Source organism: Festucalex cinctus, chromosome 10, assembly GCF_051991245.1.
Source record: "Festucalex cinctus isolate MCC-2025b chromosome 10, RoL_Fcin_1.0, whole genome shotgun sequence".
Lineage (NCBI taxonomy): Eukaryota > Metazoa > Chordata > Actinopteri > Syngnathiformes > Syngnathidae > Festucalex > Festucalex cinctus.
In genome coordinates, this window is record NC_135420.1 from 27,846,181 (window position 1) to 27,864,747 (window position 18,567).

Consider the following 18,567-nt stretch of genomic DNA (forward strand, 5'->3'; position numbering starts at 1 on the left):
TCTTGGTTTGTTTTTATCACACATAAAGAGAATCGGGGTGCTTTTGTCCTGATATTGCCCCTTCCTGACCAAGGACGTCAAACGCCCGATTATCTGTGTTTGTGTGTATATGTATGTATGTATATATATATATATATATATATATATATATATATATATATATATATATATATATATATATATATATATATATATTAGGGCTGCACGATATTGGAAAATCATGCGATATTCAATATAGTTTCTGAATATAGCGATATCAATATTACTGCGATATTTAACATGTACCTAAAGAAATGAATTTTTTTTTTTATGATCTAATGAAAGAATAAAAAATTTTATGAGCCAAAATAAGCAACCTCAATGTAGTCTTAGTTAATTAATTGTAATTATATGATCATGTTCAACTATTGGATGGTGATGCACATTTTTGTTAGTGACTGACTGGTAAAATTCAGATCAAAGCATCAAATTCTATATGAAACTTATTGCATGTCTTTGCGATATGCATATTGCATGGCCCAATATCGCGATATCGATATTTTTTTTCGATATATTATGCATATATATATATATATATATGTATATATATATATATATATATATATATATATATATGTGTATATATGTATATATATGTATATGTATATATATATGTATATATATATATATATATATATATATATATATATATATATATATATATATATATATATATATATATATATATATATATATATATATATATGTATATATATATATGTATATATATATATATATATATATATATGTATGTATATATATATATATGTATATATATATATATATATATATATATATATATATATGTATATATGTATATATATGTATATATATATATATATATATATATATATATGTATATATATGTATATATGTATATATATATATATATATATATATATGTATATATATATATATATGTATATATATATATATATGTATATATATATATATGTATATATATATATATATGTATATATATATATATATATATGTATATATATATATATATGTATATGTATATGTATATGTATATATATATGTATATATATATGTATATATGTATATATATATGTATATATATATGTATATATATATATGTATATATATGTATATATGTATATATATGTATATGTATATATATATATATATGTATATATATATGTATATATATATATATATATATATATATATATATATGTATATGTGTATATATATATATGTATGTATATATATATATATATATATATATATATATTGTCAGGGCCGACAATCTTAAATAACGTTCAATATTTACGACAAAAATCTGAATAGCCAATGTTACATCTTGAATATGTATATCATTGTGTCACATAGCGTCATCAATCTCGTACATATTTGTCCCTCCAAATCCTGCTGACACCAGCTACAGAATGCAGGTCACAAATCAAACAGCTACAGATGTTTTAACCTATGGAGAGATAAAACTAAGCAAAGGTATTTCCTTACCATTCACCCGAAATCGGCCGGGCTAGCGTCCAGGGAAGGACACATAAAAGACCTTCACAATAGCACAGACATCAATCTATAGAAAGCAAGTCACACAAAACACTTACAGGTCAAATAGCGACTGCTTCATGAATATTTGATGTGTCTTCACCACAGACACATGCACTTCCAAAAAAGAACACGGTTGCACTAGGAATTTGTCAGCGGTGACCTCCAGAGGTTCCGAGCCGCTAATAGCCGGCAAACACGTGGAATGGACCAATTTGTTAGTTGCCATGGTCAAAAACAAAACAAAAACCAACATACTGTGTGCCATGAACTGTTGTAGAAAGGTTGCTATATGCTACCATAATTCCTCCACTAGAGGGCAGAAGTGATCCTTAAGAAAATAATGGCAAGCCTACAATCAGAGAGAATATTAAAAATAACTGAATCATCCCCTATTTGGGTATGCTGGACAGGAAAGCGGTTACATTTTTTTTATTTTATTTTTTTTATTAATTGACTTGAAGCTATTTTGTTCAGCTGCGGGGCTCTTTGATTGAATATTGAGCACAAATGAATTGATGGCAACGCCCGGGGCGGCATGATGTCGAGTGGTGGTTAGCACATCCGCATCACAGCCCTGAGGCCGGTGGTTTGAATCCGGGCCTTACTTACCCGTGTAAAGTGGTCGGCGTTTTCTCCGGAAAGATGAAACGCATTCGATTGAACTCTGGCCTTGTAGAGACCCCATCAAAGTTTGTAAACAAAGTGACGCAATTTAAAGGGCGGGGCTTAGCTGGAGGCAAAAACACCTCAGTTGGCGTGTGGTTCTAAAGTTCGCGTCGGAACGGACGCGGAAAACGGCCATTTGAGTTCATATGTGAGTAAACTGACTCCCCATCGACCGTGAATGTTACTTTAAAAAGTTAACTCAGACTGATGGGCCGATATTTACTGACCCCTACGCACTCACGCACTGGATAAGACGATTTATGTTTTTGCTTCCGGTAAACACCGTGACGTCATCGTGACGTAGGGCCACGAAGGGGCCTATTTTTTTGTTAGCTCTCAAAATGTTGTTTTAGCAATTTACAGCGTTGCCAGGGTAGCCTTGAAAAAGTAAACTACGGATTACTTGAATTTAAAAGTAATTTATTGATTACTTGATTCACCTATTAAACTACAGAATCTTTTCTCGCTTTTGTGAAATCAAATACCAAGCATGTCCTTTTTTCGCAAACACTTCAAGCGGAATTTAACTAAGCTGTCTTAGCAACAGACAGACTGCGGTGCTCAGCCAAGTGCGAGGGAACTGTGGTCTTCTCTATTGATTTGTGAAAATGAAGCGCCCGACCAAATGGAGAAAACAGTGTCGCCCGAGATGGCAGATAGAAGAGGGGCTGAAATGAGTTTCCTCTGCCGAGTGTCTGGCCTGGGTCGAAGATCTTTTTTGGCCTCTTGGGGAAATAAATGGTATTGCTTGACAAGATGGAACTGTAGTGGCTTGCTTAGTTGCACACGCGAGCCTCTTGAGGACAAGCTCCAATTCAATCACCGCTCGAAGTGCAAAAAAACAATCTGATTTGGAATTTTGATTTTCTGATATTAACTTTAAATGGGGGGGACCATTCCAATGACAATCGGGACTATTAACTCATTCACTCGCCGCCATTTTCACATTTCGCAATCCCGTTCGCTCCCGGCCGTTTTACTGGATTTTGACTGATTTTGCAAGGCCCACAGAATATTGTGTTCAATTGCTATAAAAGCATGGAACCTACCAAAAGAAAGATTAAAGTCTCTCCTTTCATCAGGAAAAAAAGTATGTTTCTATCTGTTTCCATTTTGCAGCAATTAGCATTAGAAGAGAGCTAAGTTTCATCAGTTTTCACAAATCTATTTAAAATTGTAAGTAATTTAGCTTTTTTTCTAGATGGCCCTGGTTGATCTCCTTTGCTCTGCTGCCACCTGCTGGCCGTTTGTGTAATAACTACCATTTCTGCAACCGTTCTTTGCAATTGAGAGGCTGCATCAAAGCCTTCCGTATGCTCTAGCATAAAAAAAACCAAAAAACGTAGAAATACGTCTTTGTGACACAAAAAAAAAAACGTATTTACACGTTATTGTGAGCAATTGAGTTAAGAGAAGTTACTAACCGGAGTATGCAAGATTTGTCCCATTACCGTTACGCGTGCAATGATCATGTGTGCATACAACATTTGCACAAGTTCTGCTGGTCAACGGGGATAAAAGAAAGAAAACATTTGAAATAATCCAATTAACAAAATATGACCAAATAGATAATCCAACCCTATTTTGGTCCCCTCACCATATCCATCGCCCTCCTCTTTTCTTTGTGCACTCAATCCTCGTTTGTGTTCAAGCGCATCTTTTATCCTCACATTGCCTGTCAAGAATCGAAGCGCTGTTGATGCACAAGACTGCTCCACTCCAGTCGTACGCTGTTTCCATGCAGCTTGGCCTCCCACTGCTTCTTTCTTCTAATGAATGATTCAGTGATGAAACGGGAGGTTGCTGCCGAGTTCAGTCCCGTATTTTTTTTTTTTCTCTCCCCCTCTCGCAGTCCAATTGTGGATAATGAAAAAGCACTAGGGAGCCTTAATTCATGAACAGTCATCTGTAAATAGACAAAAAACAAAAAAAAACTTTGGGACAGATGATGATGACAGATGGGAGACAGAAGAACGGGAATCTGATAAATATGCAACATGCCAGTTTTATCCAGTTGTAAAATTACGATATGTTCCGTCATTCTGCGACTCGACAAAATGACGTGTAAATCCGTTAAATTCACCGTGAGTGCTTCTAGAGCGACTTTGGGAAAAGCACGTCTCGAGCCTCTGCGGACCTGACAATCGAGTGATAGCGGGCTTGTGGGCGGAGGAGCGCAAATGGCAGCCTGCTGGTGGTGTCATGTCTGCCACACGTCAGTGGGGCTGATCAACATTGCGCGGCAAACACGAGGCGCTCCAGCGGGCGCTGCCATCTTTTGGAAATCTGCCGAGAGATGCCACGTATGACATTAAAACTCGCCGTGTTGTTCTTACGAATGCTTATTGTGTGGCTGGTGTACTCGAGGCAAAACAATACGGCACAATTAACTCATTTACTCCCAATAACGTATAAATACGTTTTGTTTTTTCTAATGTTCTAAGCGTCCCAAAGACGTATTTAAAATAAAAAAAATTCATTAAAATCACGCAAGGTTGAAGGTAATCAGTAGTGTTGTTCCGATACCGTTTTTTTTTTGGCCCCCGATACCGATTCCGATACCCAGCTTTGCAGTATCGGCCGATGCCGATACCATACCGATTCCTAAGGTTTTTTTTTCTTTCTCAACATGAAAAAGCTGTGCTGCCATTGGTTTAGAGAATTCAAGGGCCAATAGGATATCTTAGATCGGCATGCAGTGAGCATATAAATATAAATAGAAATTATTTTTGTTTTGTTTTTTTCCCATCATTGTTATCATTATTTTTCCCCCCAAATATGCAGTCACACTCCTTCACCTAGTTATGCTAACAAACACGCAGTCACATTCCCAAATGTTTACTTGTCTGCCTCACTTCTTGCTTCACAAATAAATAAAGGAGGCATAAAAAAAAAAAACAGCTTCTCTACTTTGACGCAGATGCGCTACCCCATGCTTATTAATTTGCATACTTATACCGTAACGGCCCTCAACATTTCTCTTATCCTGCCTAATGCAGTCCTGTTTTCCCTTCAAATTTATGTTAAGATTTTGACATTTCTTCTCAGCGTTGACTGCTGCTCTCTCGGCGTTGCTTGCATAGCTCTGCCGCAAGTCTGTCCTCATGAATTTTCACCATTTTCAAAAAAAAAAAAAAAAAAAAAAAATGTTTTAGGGCTCAGAAAGTTCTGTTCTTTCTGCTCAACTTTCTCCCAGCCCTTTTTGAGCTGGAGGCAAAAGTTCTTTGGGAACGCATTACTAAATCTGAACATGGAATCTCCAGTCCGTGCTCATAAAAATGAAGCATGAAGGATGGGAAAGGGAAAAGTTGCTTTTTTTTTTTTTGACTTTTTCAAACTTGTTTCACTTGAATCTAAATTCCAATGGGGGGGGAAAAAATGTCATAAGAGTGCAAATGTATCGTCGTTTGTACGGTACACGTCACAATCTTGAACAGAAGAATTTCAATGTTGACTTCATTTGATTGACTTCATATCAATGAGTACATTTATAGCCGGTCAAAAACCATTCAAAACCCGAATTTTGGCAATATTCGGGTTTTGAAAGGCCATGTAAATACATGCAACACCCCAGAATATGCTCACACCTTGGTTACCTCTTTCGTAAAAAAAAAAAAAACGGAATTCCCTTTCATATAAAAAAATAATCGTCTTACTTGAATACATTTGATTTCTCTGTGGCGTCTATATTTTGATCTGAAAATGCCGCAGTGGGTATTTATACACGCGCACACATATATATACCATTACACAAATATAAGTCCGTGCTTCTGGCGCTCAACCAACTAGAAATACTCAATCAGATGTTAACAAACACGACGACACGGCAAAGAACCGACATACTTTATTTAGCGCGGTGAGTGACATAAACATAATGTCCGTAGAAAGTTAAAATCGGAAATGACGTTGACGCGTTGCGTTTTCGAAAGGGGGTATTTCAATTGAGCCCATGACGGTTTCTGGTAGGGATGCACGATAATATCGGTGGCCGATAATTATCGGCAATTATCGACCAATTTGACATCAAACAGATAAACCAGATACTAGAGAACTCAACCAATAATTATCGGCAATTATCGATCAATTTGATTTCATACAGATAAACCAGATCATAAATTAATTCACTAAAAATTATCAACCAATTTGACGTGATACAGATAAACCAGATAATAGAGAAATCTACGAATAATTATCGGCAATTATCAACCAATTTGACGTCATACAGATAAACCAGATAATAAAGGAATCCGCTGAAAATTATCGGCAATTATCAACCAATTTCAAATTGACAATTTGATTTGAAACGTGTACATTTTACACGTTTCAATGTATTGGTACACGTGAAACTTATCGTAGGACTCGAAAGTATGTTTGTATTCAAGTTCAATTTGCAAACAATTATCGGCTTACTTATCGGTTATCGACATCGGCACGTCTAAATTATTGCTTTCTCGGTATCGGTTGAAAATAGCATTATCGTGCATCCCTAGTTTCTGGAACAATCACAATAACCCGTTTTACATGCGAGAGCGGAAAGTGTTACTCTCGTATGGGGGTATATGCCACGGAAGAGGCGGGACGTGATTTCGCACATCAGTTCGGTTCCGGTCCGGGTTGCCAACGCACAAAGTCGGAAGCACAAGTATTTTGACGCAGCCCACACGTCGCAAACGGAACCGGAAACAAACCGATGTGCAAAAACAGTCCCGCATCTTCCGTGGCATATACCCCATACGAGAGCAACACTTTCCGCTCTCGCATGTCATTTTGACCAGAACCCCAATATTGATAGCTTGTAAACATAGTCAATAAGTCCTCTTACCTTTTATACTTAATGAATTCTCACTTTCACGTCATCTTTAAGTTAATTGGAAAAAGAAACGTGGTCGTTAGCATACTTTGTACTTCTGCATTGGCATGCGATGATCTCGAGGCCATTTTAGGTCATGGCTGAGCTGCCGACTGTCTTAAGTCAGGAGGAGCAAGTGAACAGGGAATCTACTACGATGCCGACATCATTAGGGCAGAATGGAGTTTCTATTGTCTGGCTTTTGGTTTGTGAGCAAAAGTTTATCCACCAGTGTTTCTTCAGTAGAACAGGTTTGGCACAGGTTTAAATTTTGCAGCACCACCTTGTGATAAGCACATTCTACCTGTCAGTGGACATCAGAATAAGAAAAGACGCATCGACGGGGAATTCGGTTTACATTGTACGCAGATACACATCTGACCGGACGTGTTTACTGTAACAATTCCCCAGAAGACAACGAGAAACGAAAGCTTGAGTTGGAGGGGAGTCTCGCGCCTGCTCACCAGTCTGAACATGCGCGCAGGAGTTTTTCTGTTCCCTCGAGCTTAGCGCTTCTTCTTCTTCTGATCCTGTCAGCTCGAAGCGGCTCTCTCTCGGATGGGTCACTGAATGGGAGCTTTGGGCCGAGCTCCTTCACAGGGAAGAAGCCCACTTCTCAGGGAAAAGGTCAGAGGCAAGAAATTCAAACACTTGAGTCCCAGAGGAGAGGAAAGACTTCTTATCAGGGGCTTATTACGCCACAGAGGGTTATATGCACAGTCAGGTCTCTGGAAATCAGTATTAGGTCTGAAGAGGTAAGGGAGAGAACAAAAATGAAGGGGTCAGCAAAGGGGGTTGGATCCCTGCAAGGGAGTAAACGGGATTACGTGAGACAGAAATGTCGGAATCCCTTTAATCTGTCTCGCTTCTTTCTCAAAGCATTGACATAACAGAGATGTCGGGATAACGCAATCGAATTTTCCCTTTGGGATGTGGTCCCCGTCTGTCAGTCAATCCAATGTTGAATGTGAAGCAGCATGACGCAAATGGGTTATTCTTAGGACCAACCTGCTGACGGGGGATACAATCTAAATCTTGCACATCTCTGAATCCATTAGACTCAACCTGGAATGTCATTTTTGAAAGTTAAAATGGCCGGAAAAAAGGACTCTAGGTTTGTAGAAGACTTCATCCTCAAAATATGTTACAAGATCTGTGGTGCTCCGCTTTTGAAACCGATCACTTTTGTAACCGGGCTCCAGAGTGGCAAGATTTCAAAAATGTGGACACCATATTGTGGGATACTCCTCCAGTGACGACGTAGTGGCCGTAGCTCGGCGACGGCGCATGGTCGTAGTTTGACGACGTATGCTCCGATTCTCGCAAAATCGCCAGCGCGTCGACGACAATGGCGGATAGCCGTGTCGTCGTGGTTTTTGCGCAGCCTCCTTAGCTTGCTCATGCGTTTACAGCAAAATATTTTGCGCGATGTTGTTGTACTTGAATCACCCGTCGTCTCACTGATCTTGCCGGAAGGCCAAGAGTTTTGAAGCCGCGAGGCCGCCATATTACACTTCTCAAGAAACGTTTCTCGGCTCCCTGTGGCTGCGCTACGGCGCCACTCCAGGCTTGGCATATACATTACAACCGTTAAACGTCCTCCTAAGCTTCTTTTGGACACTTGCATGTCTTCAAATGTTTCTGTCTGACTGCATTTTTTTTTTTTTATCTTACGGGTATTAATAATCTATCTATCTATCTAGCTAGCTAGCTAGCTAGCTAGCTACCTATCAAGCAAGCTAGCTAGCTTGCTACCTATCTAGCTAGCTCGCTAGCTAGCTACCTATCTAGCTAGCTCGCTAGCTAGCTAGCTACCTATCTATCTATCTAGCTACCTATCTATCTAGCTAGCTACCTATCAAGCAAGCTAGCAAGCTATCTATCTATCTATCTCGTAAAGTTATGGTGTCCACCTGCTCTCGTCAATCCGGTCAATCAACTCTCTCAGCCACTTGTCCAGGTGTTTGTTGTTGCCTCGTCAATTTGTTTGTATTTAGTTCTCTGCTTACGCTCAGCCTTTGTCGGATCAATATTGCGATCGCTCGTCACGTTGGTTTTAATTGTCACTTCAGGACATGGTTGTGTGCTTGCAATTACACAACTGCTATACACAATATGCTCCGTAAATATTTGTCCTTTATCATTTGCATATCTAGATATAGAAGTCTTAAATGTGTTTGTGGAAAAAAAACCAAAATAAAAACTAGAGCTGCGAGCAGCTATAAAGGGCCCTCGCAGCCCGGGCCACGTTGGGGTCCTTGCACGTTGGGGTACTTGCACGTTGGGGTACTGGCACATTGGGGTACTGGCATATTGGAAGCAAAATTTCTTTGAAAATGGCATAATAAACGTTTACATGTAGAATATTTTTTTGCCAGTGTGTGTGTCAAGCTCAACGGGTTTTGGTGATTGTTAAGACCTGCAAAAATCAGCGTCCTTTTTTATTTTTAGGCAATGAGTTGCCCTGATTGGTATTTTTTTGTAAAAGTGTATATACACATCATCGCTCGTTGTACTCATTGCACAATGTTACTTTTATTGTCAAAAGGGGCAATCAAAAATGAATAAAACAAAATGGAAACGTACATACGTTTGGATCGGTGTGAAGCCAGTGAACAATTTGAGTGGTGGAAACTAAAAGAATATTCATAAATGACTTAGTTATCACACTTAGAATGAGTGTACATTTTTTGTACAAAATACCGTATGTGGGGTATTTTTTTTTCATGCCTCAAGGGCTAGGTGGCGCTGCATATATAACTGAATGTTGTCATAGAGATAACTTCAGGCCTTGACGATAAACATAGATGTCAAATTTGGGATTTTTTGGAGCATGTCCCGGGGAGTTATCAAGCATATCCTTTTACATTGCGAAACACAAATTTTGATGCCCCGCCCTCATCATATAGTATTTCGAAAAGTCAAAATTTTTCCCCCTGTCGTTGGCTCAGGTCTTGACATGGTCCAGGCCAAGTCTTAACTCAGTCGGATGAAACGTGTAGGAGAAGTGGGCAAAAGTCTGCCCCCTGTGAATGTGCAAAAATCGTCAAAAATGGGACATTCAAAAATTCGTAGCTCACTTCCTGTTCATTTTAGCATATGGGTACAAGAGACTTTTTTGTAGGTCTTGGGCTCCCTCATACACCTAAAAATATTCGTCGTTCTTGCTTAAACGTACAACCGGGGCTGCTTCGTTAAAAATTTCGAGGGGGCGCTATTGAGTCATTTTTGTAAAAATAGCACAATCAACAATAAAATGTTGCTCATTTTACCAGGCCAGATATGTGTGCCAAGTTTCATGAGTTTCTGTGCATGTTTAGACCCTCAAAACTGGCGTTGTTTTCTTGGCGAACAGCGCTTAGCCACGCCCACAGCAATTCGCGAAAACTCACAAACTTCGTGTTGTGACACCATGAAGGCCGAAACCCTCATCTGAGCAAATATGAGGTAGGTCCAGTTAACGTGTTTGGAGAAAAACGTAGAAGAAAATTCGTAAAAAAAAAAATTGCCACTAGGTGGCGCTATCAGTAAGATGAAATATAAGTTCGTAGATGTCTTTAGGGCTGGACTCTCATCAAATGTGTGAAATTTTGAGAAGATTGGATCATCTGGGCCAAGTTCATGCAGCTTTTGTTGTCACGAAAAATCTTCAGACTTTGCGTTACCTTAGCGGCCACGCCCTTTGGCGAAAAGTTACACTATTCGGTGTGGGGCATGATCAACATCTTAAGGCTTTTCTGACCAATTTTCAACTGGATCCTTTCAACGAGCTCGGCACAGTAGCTAAAAACGTAAAGTATGACATTTATTGTTACCACTAGGTGGCGCTATATGTATAACTGAATTTTATCATATAAATGTTTTCAGGCTGTGACTATTACGTTGCCTGAGATGTTTGAGATTTTTTGGAGCTTGAACATGGGAGTTATTAAGCATTTGCTCTTTCTGGACAAATGAAATTTTAAAGGCAATATTTGATGCCCCGCCCCCGTCATATAGTATTTCGAAAGGGCAAGATGTTTTGCCCAGTTGTTCTCTCAGGTCTTGAGATGATAAATTCCAAGTTTGAAGTCAATTGGATGAAAAATGTTTGCAAAGGGGGAAAAAGCATGACCACAGTGAATGTGCCAAAATAGGCCAAAATTGGACATAAAAAAATTCATAGCTCACTTCCTGTACATTTTAGCTACATGGTCCCAATAGACTTTTTTGTGCGTCTCGGGGTGCTACACGTGCCTGCCAATTTTCGTTGCTCTAGCTCAAACGTGCCGGGATTGGTTTTTATTTTTCTATGCTAGGGGGCGCTATAGAGTCGCGTTGTTATGACGACTTCATAATATCAAATTTTTCGCCGGGCCTGAGGAGTGTGCAAAGTTTGGTGAGTTTTCGTGAATGTTTAGGTACCCAAAATCGCGATCGTTTGCGGAGAATAAAGAAGAAGAAGAAGAAGAATAATAATAACTAGAGCTGCGAGCAGCTATAAAGGGCCCTCGCAGCCCGGGCCACGTTGGGGTCCTTGCACGTTGGGCTACTGGCATATTGGAAGCAAAATTTCTTTGAAAATGGCATAATAAACGTTTACATGTAGAATATTTTTTTTTGCCAGTGTGTGTCAAGCTCAACGGGTTTTGGTGGTTGTTAAGACCTGCAAAAATCAGCGTCCTTTTTTATTTTTAGGCAATGAGTTGCCCTGATTGGTATTTTTTGTAAAAGTGTATATACACATCATCGCTCGTTGTACTCATTGCACAATGTTACTTTTATTGTCCAAAGGGGCAATCAAAAATGAATAAAACAAAATGGAAACGTGCATACGTTTGGATCGGTGTGAAGCCAGTGAACAATTTGAGTGGTGGAAACTAAAAGAATATTCATAAATGACTTAGTTATCACACTTAGAATGAGTGTACATTTTTTGTACAAAACACCGTATGTGGGTTTATATATATATATATATATATATATATATATATATAAATGCCTCAAGGGCTAGGTGGCGCTGTATTTATAACTGAATGTTGTCATAGAGATACCTTCAGGCCTTGATTATAAGCATACATGTCAAGTGTGGGATTTTTTTTGGAGCATGTACCGTGGAGTTATTAAGCATATCCTTCATTCACGATATTGCTTTTAATGTCCACAGAGGCTATCAAAAATAAATAAAAATATATATATGTTTGGATAAGTCTGATGCCAGTGAACATTTTGAGTGGTGGAAACTAAAAGAATATTCATAAATGACTTAGTTATCACACTCAGAATGAGTTGACATTTTTTGTACAAAATACCGTATGTGGGGTATTTTTTTTTTATGCCTCAAGGGCTAGGTGGCGCTGCATATATAACTGAATGTTGTCATAGAGATAGCTTCAGGCCTTGACGATAAACATACATGTCAAGTTTGGGATTTTTTGGAGCATGTACCGGGGAGTTATTAAGCATATCCTTTTTCAGTGCGAAACACAAATTTTGATGCCCCGCCTTCATCATATAGTATTTCGAAAGGTCAAGATTTTTCCCCCTGTCGTTGGCTCAGGACTTGACATGGTCCAGGTCAAGTCTTAACTCAGTCAGATGAAACGTGTAGGAGAAGTGGGCAAAAGTCTGCCCCCTGTGAATGTGCAAAAATTGTCAAAAATGGGACATTCAAAAATTCGTAGCTCACTTCCTGTTCATTTTAGCATATGGGTCCAAGAGACTTTTTTGTAGGTCTTGGGCTCCCTCATACACCTAAAAATATTCGTCGTTCTTGCTTAAACGTACAACCGGGGCTGCTTCGTTAAAAACTTCTAGGGGGCGCTATTGAGTCATTTTTGTAAAAATAGCACAATCAACAATAAAATATTGCTAATTTTACCAGGCCAGATGTGTGTGCCAAGTTTCATGAGTTTCTGTGCATGTTTAGACCCTCAAAACTGGCGTTATTTTCTTGGCGAACAGCGCTTAGCCACACCCACAGCAATTCGCGAAAACTCACAAACTTCGTGTTGTGACATCATGAAGGCCGAAACCCTCATCTGAGCAAATATGAGGTAGGTCCAGTTAACGTGTTTGGAGAAAAACGTAGAAGAAAATTCGTAAGAAAAAAAATTGCCACTAGGTGGCGCTATCAGTTAGATGAAATATAAGTCAGGAGATGTCTTTAGGGCTGGACTCTCATCAAATGTGTGAAATTTTGAGAAGATAGGATCATCTCGGTCAAGTTAATGCAGCTTTTATTTTCACGAAAAATCTTCAGACTTTGCGTCACCGTAGCGGCCACGCCCTTTGGCGAAAAGTTACAATATTCGGTGTGGGGCATGATCAACATCTTAAGGCCTTTCTGACCAATTTTCAAATGGATCCCTTCAACAAGCTCAGCACAGTAGCTAAAAACGTAAAGTATGACATTTATTGTAACCACTAGGTGGCGCTATATGTATAACTGAATTTTATCATATAGATGTTTTCAGGCCGTGACTATTACGTTGCCTGAGAAGTTTGAGATTTTTTGGAGCTTGAACATGGGAGTTATTAAGCATTTGCTCTTTCTGGACAAATGAAATTTTAAAGGCAATATTTGATGCCCCGCCCCCGTCATATAGTATTTCAAAAAGGCAAGATGTTTTGCCCAGTTTTTCTCTCAGGTCTTGAGATGATAAATGCCAAGTTTGAAGTCAATTGGATGAAAAATGTTTGCAAAGGGGGAAAAAGCATGACCACAGTGAATGTGCCAAAATAGGCCAAAATTGGACATAAAAAAATTCATAGCTCACTTCCTGTACATTTTAGCTACATGGTCCCAATAGACTTTTTTGTGCGTCTCGGGGTGCTACACGTGCCTGCCAATTTTCGTTGCTCTAGCTCAAACGTGCCGGGCTTGGTTTTTATTTTTCTATGCTAGGGGGCGCTATAGAGTCGCGTTGTTATGACGACTTCATAATATCAAATTTTTCGCCGGGCCTGAGGAGTGTGCAAAGTTTGGTGAGTTTTCGTAAATGTTTAGGTACCCAAAATCGTGATCGTTTACGGAGAAGAAGAAGAAGAATAATAATAATAATCCGATCGAAAAACAATAGGGACCTCGCAGCGGTAGCTGCTCGGGCCCTAATAATAATAATAATAATAATAATAACTAGAGCTGCGAGCAGCTATAAAGGGCCCTCGCAGCCCGGGCCACGTTGGGGTCCTTGCACGTTGGGGTACTTGCACGTTGGGGTACTGGCACGTTGGGGTACTGGCATATTGGAAGCAAAATTTCTTTGAAAATGGCATAATAAACGTTTACATGTAGAATATTTTTTTTTGCCAGTGTCTGTCAAGCTCAACGGATTTTGGTGATTGTTAAGACCTGCAAAAATCAGCGTCCTTATTTATTTTTAGGCAATGAGTTGCTCTGATTGGTATTTTTTTGTAAAAGTGTATATACACATCATCGCTCGTTGTACTCATTGCACAATGTTTACTTTTATTGTCCAAAGGGGCAATCAAAAATGAATAAAGCAAAATGGAAACGTACATACGTTTGGATCGGTGTGAAGCCAGTGAACAATTTGAGTGGTGGAAACTAAAAGAATATTAATAAATGACTTAGTTATCACACTTAGAATGAGTGTACATTTTTTGTACAAAATAGCGTATGTGGGGTATTTTTTTAATTTTTTTTATATAAGCCTCAACGGCTAGGTGGCGCTGTATTTATAACTGAATGTTGTCATAGAGATACCTTCAGGCCTTGATTATAAGCATACATGTCAAGTGTGGGATTTTTTTTGGAGCATGTACCGTGGAGTTATTAAGCATATCCTTCATTCACGATATTGCTTTTAATGTCCATAGAGGCTATCAAAAATAAATAAAAATATATATATGTTTGGATAAGTCTGATGCCAGTGAACATTTTGAGTGGTGGAAACTAAAAGAATATTCATAAATGACTTCGTTATCACACTTAGAATGAGTTTACATTTTTTGTACAAAATACCGTATGTGGGGTATTTTTTTTTCATGCCTCAAGGGCTAGGTGGCGCTGCATATATAACTGAATGTTGTCATAGAGATAACTTCAGGCCTTGACGATAAACATACATGTCAAGTTTGGGATTTTTTGGAGCATGTACTGGGGAGTTATCAAGCATATCCTTTTTCATTGCGAAACACAAATTTTGATGCCCCGCCCTCATCATATAGTATTTCGAAAAGTCAAAATTTTTCCCCCTGTCGTTGGCTCAGGTCTTGACATGGTCCAGGCCAAGTCTTAACTCAGTCGGATGAAACGTGTAGGAGAGGTGGGCAAAAGTCTGCCCCCTGTGAATGTGCAAAAATCGTCAAAAATGGGACATTCAAAAATTCGTAGCTCACTTCCTGTTCATTTTAGCATATGGGTACAAGAGACTTTTTTGTAGGTCTTGGGCTCCCTCATACACCTGAAAATATTCGTCGTTCTTGCTTAAACGTACAACCGGGGCTGCTTCGTTAAAAATTTCGAGGGGGCGCTATTGAGTCATTTTTGTAAAAATAGCACAATCAACAATAAAATATTGCTCATTTTACCAGGCCAGATGTGTGTGCCAAGTTTCAGGAGTTTCTGTGCATGTTTAGACCCTCAAAACTGGCGTTGTTTTCTTGGCGAACAGCGCTTAGCCACGCCCACAGCAATTCGCGAAAACTCACAAACTTCGTGTTGTGACATCATGAAGGCCGAAACCCTCATCTGAGCAAATATGAGGTAGGTCCAGTTAACGTGTTTGGAGAAAAACGTAGAAGAAAATTCGTAAGAAAAAAAATTGCCACTAGGTGGCGCTATCAGTTAGATGAAATGTAAGTTAGTAGATGTCTTTAGAGCTGGACTCTCGTCAAATGTGTGAAATTTTGAGAATATAGGATCATCTCGGTCAAGTTAATGCAGCTTTTATTGTCACGAAAAATCTTCAGACTTTGTGTCACCGTAGCGGCCACGCCCTTTGGCGAAAAGTTACAATATTCGGTGTGGGGCATCATCAACATCTTAAGGCTTTTCTGACCAATTTTCAACTGGATCCCTTCAACGAGCTCAGCACAGTAGCTAAAAACGTAAAGTATGACATTTATTGTAACCACTAGGTGGCGCTATATGTTTAACTGAATTTTGTCATATAGATGTTTTCAGGCCGTGACTATTACGTTGCCTGAGAAGTTTGAGATTTTTTGGAGCTTGTACATGGGAGTTATTCAGCATTTGCTCTTTCTGGACAAATGAAATTTTAAAGGCAATATTTGATGCCCCGCCCCCGTCATATAGTATTTCGAAAAGGCAAGACTTTTTGCCCAGCTGTTCTCTTAGGTCTTGAGATGATAAATACCAAGTTTGAAGTCAATGGGATGAAAAATGTTTGCATAGGGGGAAAAAGCATGACCACAGTGAATGTGCCAAAATAGGCCAAAATTGGACATAAAAAAATTCATAGCTCACTTCCTGTACATTTTAGCTACATGGTCCCAATAGACTTTTTTGTGCGTCTCGGGGTGCTACACGTGCCTGCCAATTTTTGTTGCTCTAGCTCAAACGTGCCGGGCTTGGTTTTTATTTTTCTACGCTAGGGGGCGCCATCGAGTCGCATTGTTATGACAACTTAATAATATCAAATTTTTCGCCGGGCCTGAGGAGTGTGCAAAGTTCGGTGAGTTTTCGTGAATGTTTAGGTACCCAAAATCGCGATCGTTTGCGGAGAATAAAGAAGGAGAAGAATAATAATAATAACTAGAGCTGCGAGCAGCTATAAAGGGCCCTCGCAGCCCGGGCCACGTTGGGGTCCTTGCACGTTGTGGTACTTGCATGTTGGGGTACTGGCACATTGGGGTACTGGCATATTGGAAGCAAAATTTCTTTGAAAATGGCATAATAAACGTTTACATGTAGAATATTTTTTTGCCAGTGTGTGTGTCAAGCTCAACGGGTTTTGGTGATTGTTAAGACCTGCAAAAATCAGCGTCCTTTTTTATTTTTAGGCAATGAGTTGCCCTGATTGGTATTTTTTTGTAAAAGTGTATATACACATCATCGCTCGTTGTACTCATTGCACAATGTTACTTTTATTGTCCAAAGGGGCAATCAAAAATGAATAAAACAAAATGGAAACGTACATACGTTTGGATCGGTGTCAAGACAGTGAACAATTTGAGTGGTGGAAACTAAAAGAATATTCATAAATGACTTAGTTATCACACTTAGAATGAGTGTACATTTTTTGTACAAAATACCGTATGTGGGGTATTTTTATATTTTTTTATATAAGCCTCAAGGGCTAGGTGGCACTGTATTTATAACTGAATGTTGTCATAGAGATACCTTCAGGCCTTGATTATAAGCATACATGTCAAGTGTGGGATTTTTTTTGGAGCATGTACCGTGGAGTTATTAAGCATATCCTTCATTCACGATATTGCTTTTAATGTCCATAGAGGCTATCAAAAATAAATAAAAATATATATATGTTTGGATAAGTCTGATGCCAGTGAACATTTTGAGTGGTGGAAACTAAAAGAATATTCAGAAATGACTTCGTTATCACACTTAGAATGAGTGTACATTTTTTGTACAAAATACCGTATGTGGGGTATTTTTTTTTTAATCCTCAAGGGCTAGGTGGCGCTGCATATATAACTGAATGTTGTCACAGAGATAACTTCAGGCCTTGACGATAAACATACATGTCAAGTTTGGGATTTTTTGGAGCATGTACCGGGGAGTTATCAAGCATATCCTTTTTCATTGCGAAACACTAAATTTGATGCCCCGCCCTCATCATATAGTATTTAGAATAGTCAAAATTTTTCCCCCTGTCGTTGGCTCAGGTCTTGACATGGTCCAGGCCAAGTCTTAACTCAGTCGGATGAAACGTGTAGGAGAAGTGGGCAAAAGTCTGCCCCCTGTGAATGTGCAAAAATCGTAAAAAATGGGACATTCAAAAATTCATAGCTCACTTCCTGTTCATTTTAGCATATGGGTCCAAGAGACTTTTTTGTAGGACTTGGGCTCCCTCATACACCTAAAAATATTCGTCGTTCTTGCTTAAACGTACAACCGGGACTGCTTTGTTAAAAACTTCTAGGGGGCGCTATTGAGTCATTTTTGTAAAAAATAGCACAATCAACAATAAAATATGGCTCATTTTACCAGGCCAGATGTGTGTGCCAAGTTTCATGAGTTTCTGTGCATGTTTAGACCCTCAAAACTGGCGTTGTTTTCTTGGAGAACAGCGCTTAGCCACACCCACAGCAATTCGCGAAAACTCACAAACTTCGTGTTGTGACATCATGAAGGCCGAAACCCTCATCTGAGCAAATATGAGGTAGGTCCAGTTAACGTGTTTGGAGAAAAACGTAGAAGAAAATTCGTAAGAAAAAAAATTGCCACTAGGTGGCGCTATCAGTTAGATGAAATATAAGTCAGTAGATGTCTTTAGGGCTGGACTCTCATCAAATGTGTGAAATTTTGAGAAGATAGGATCATC

At 39.0% G+C, this 18,567-nt stretch overlaps 1 long non-coding RNA gene across 1 annotated transcript in view; it reads left to right on the forward strand.

Annotated features, from left to right (window-relative positions):
- LOC144027244 (uncharacterized) overlaps positions 1 to 18,567 on the forward strand; it is a 117,730-nt gene that overhangs the window by 14,886 nt on the left and 84,277 nt on the right. The gene's annotated exons all lie outside the window — the stretch shown is intronic.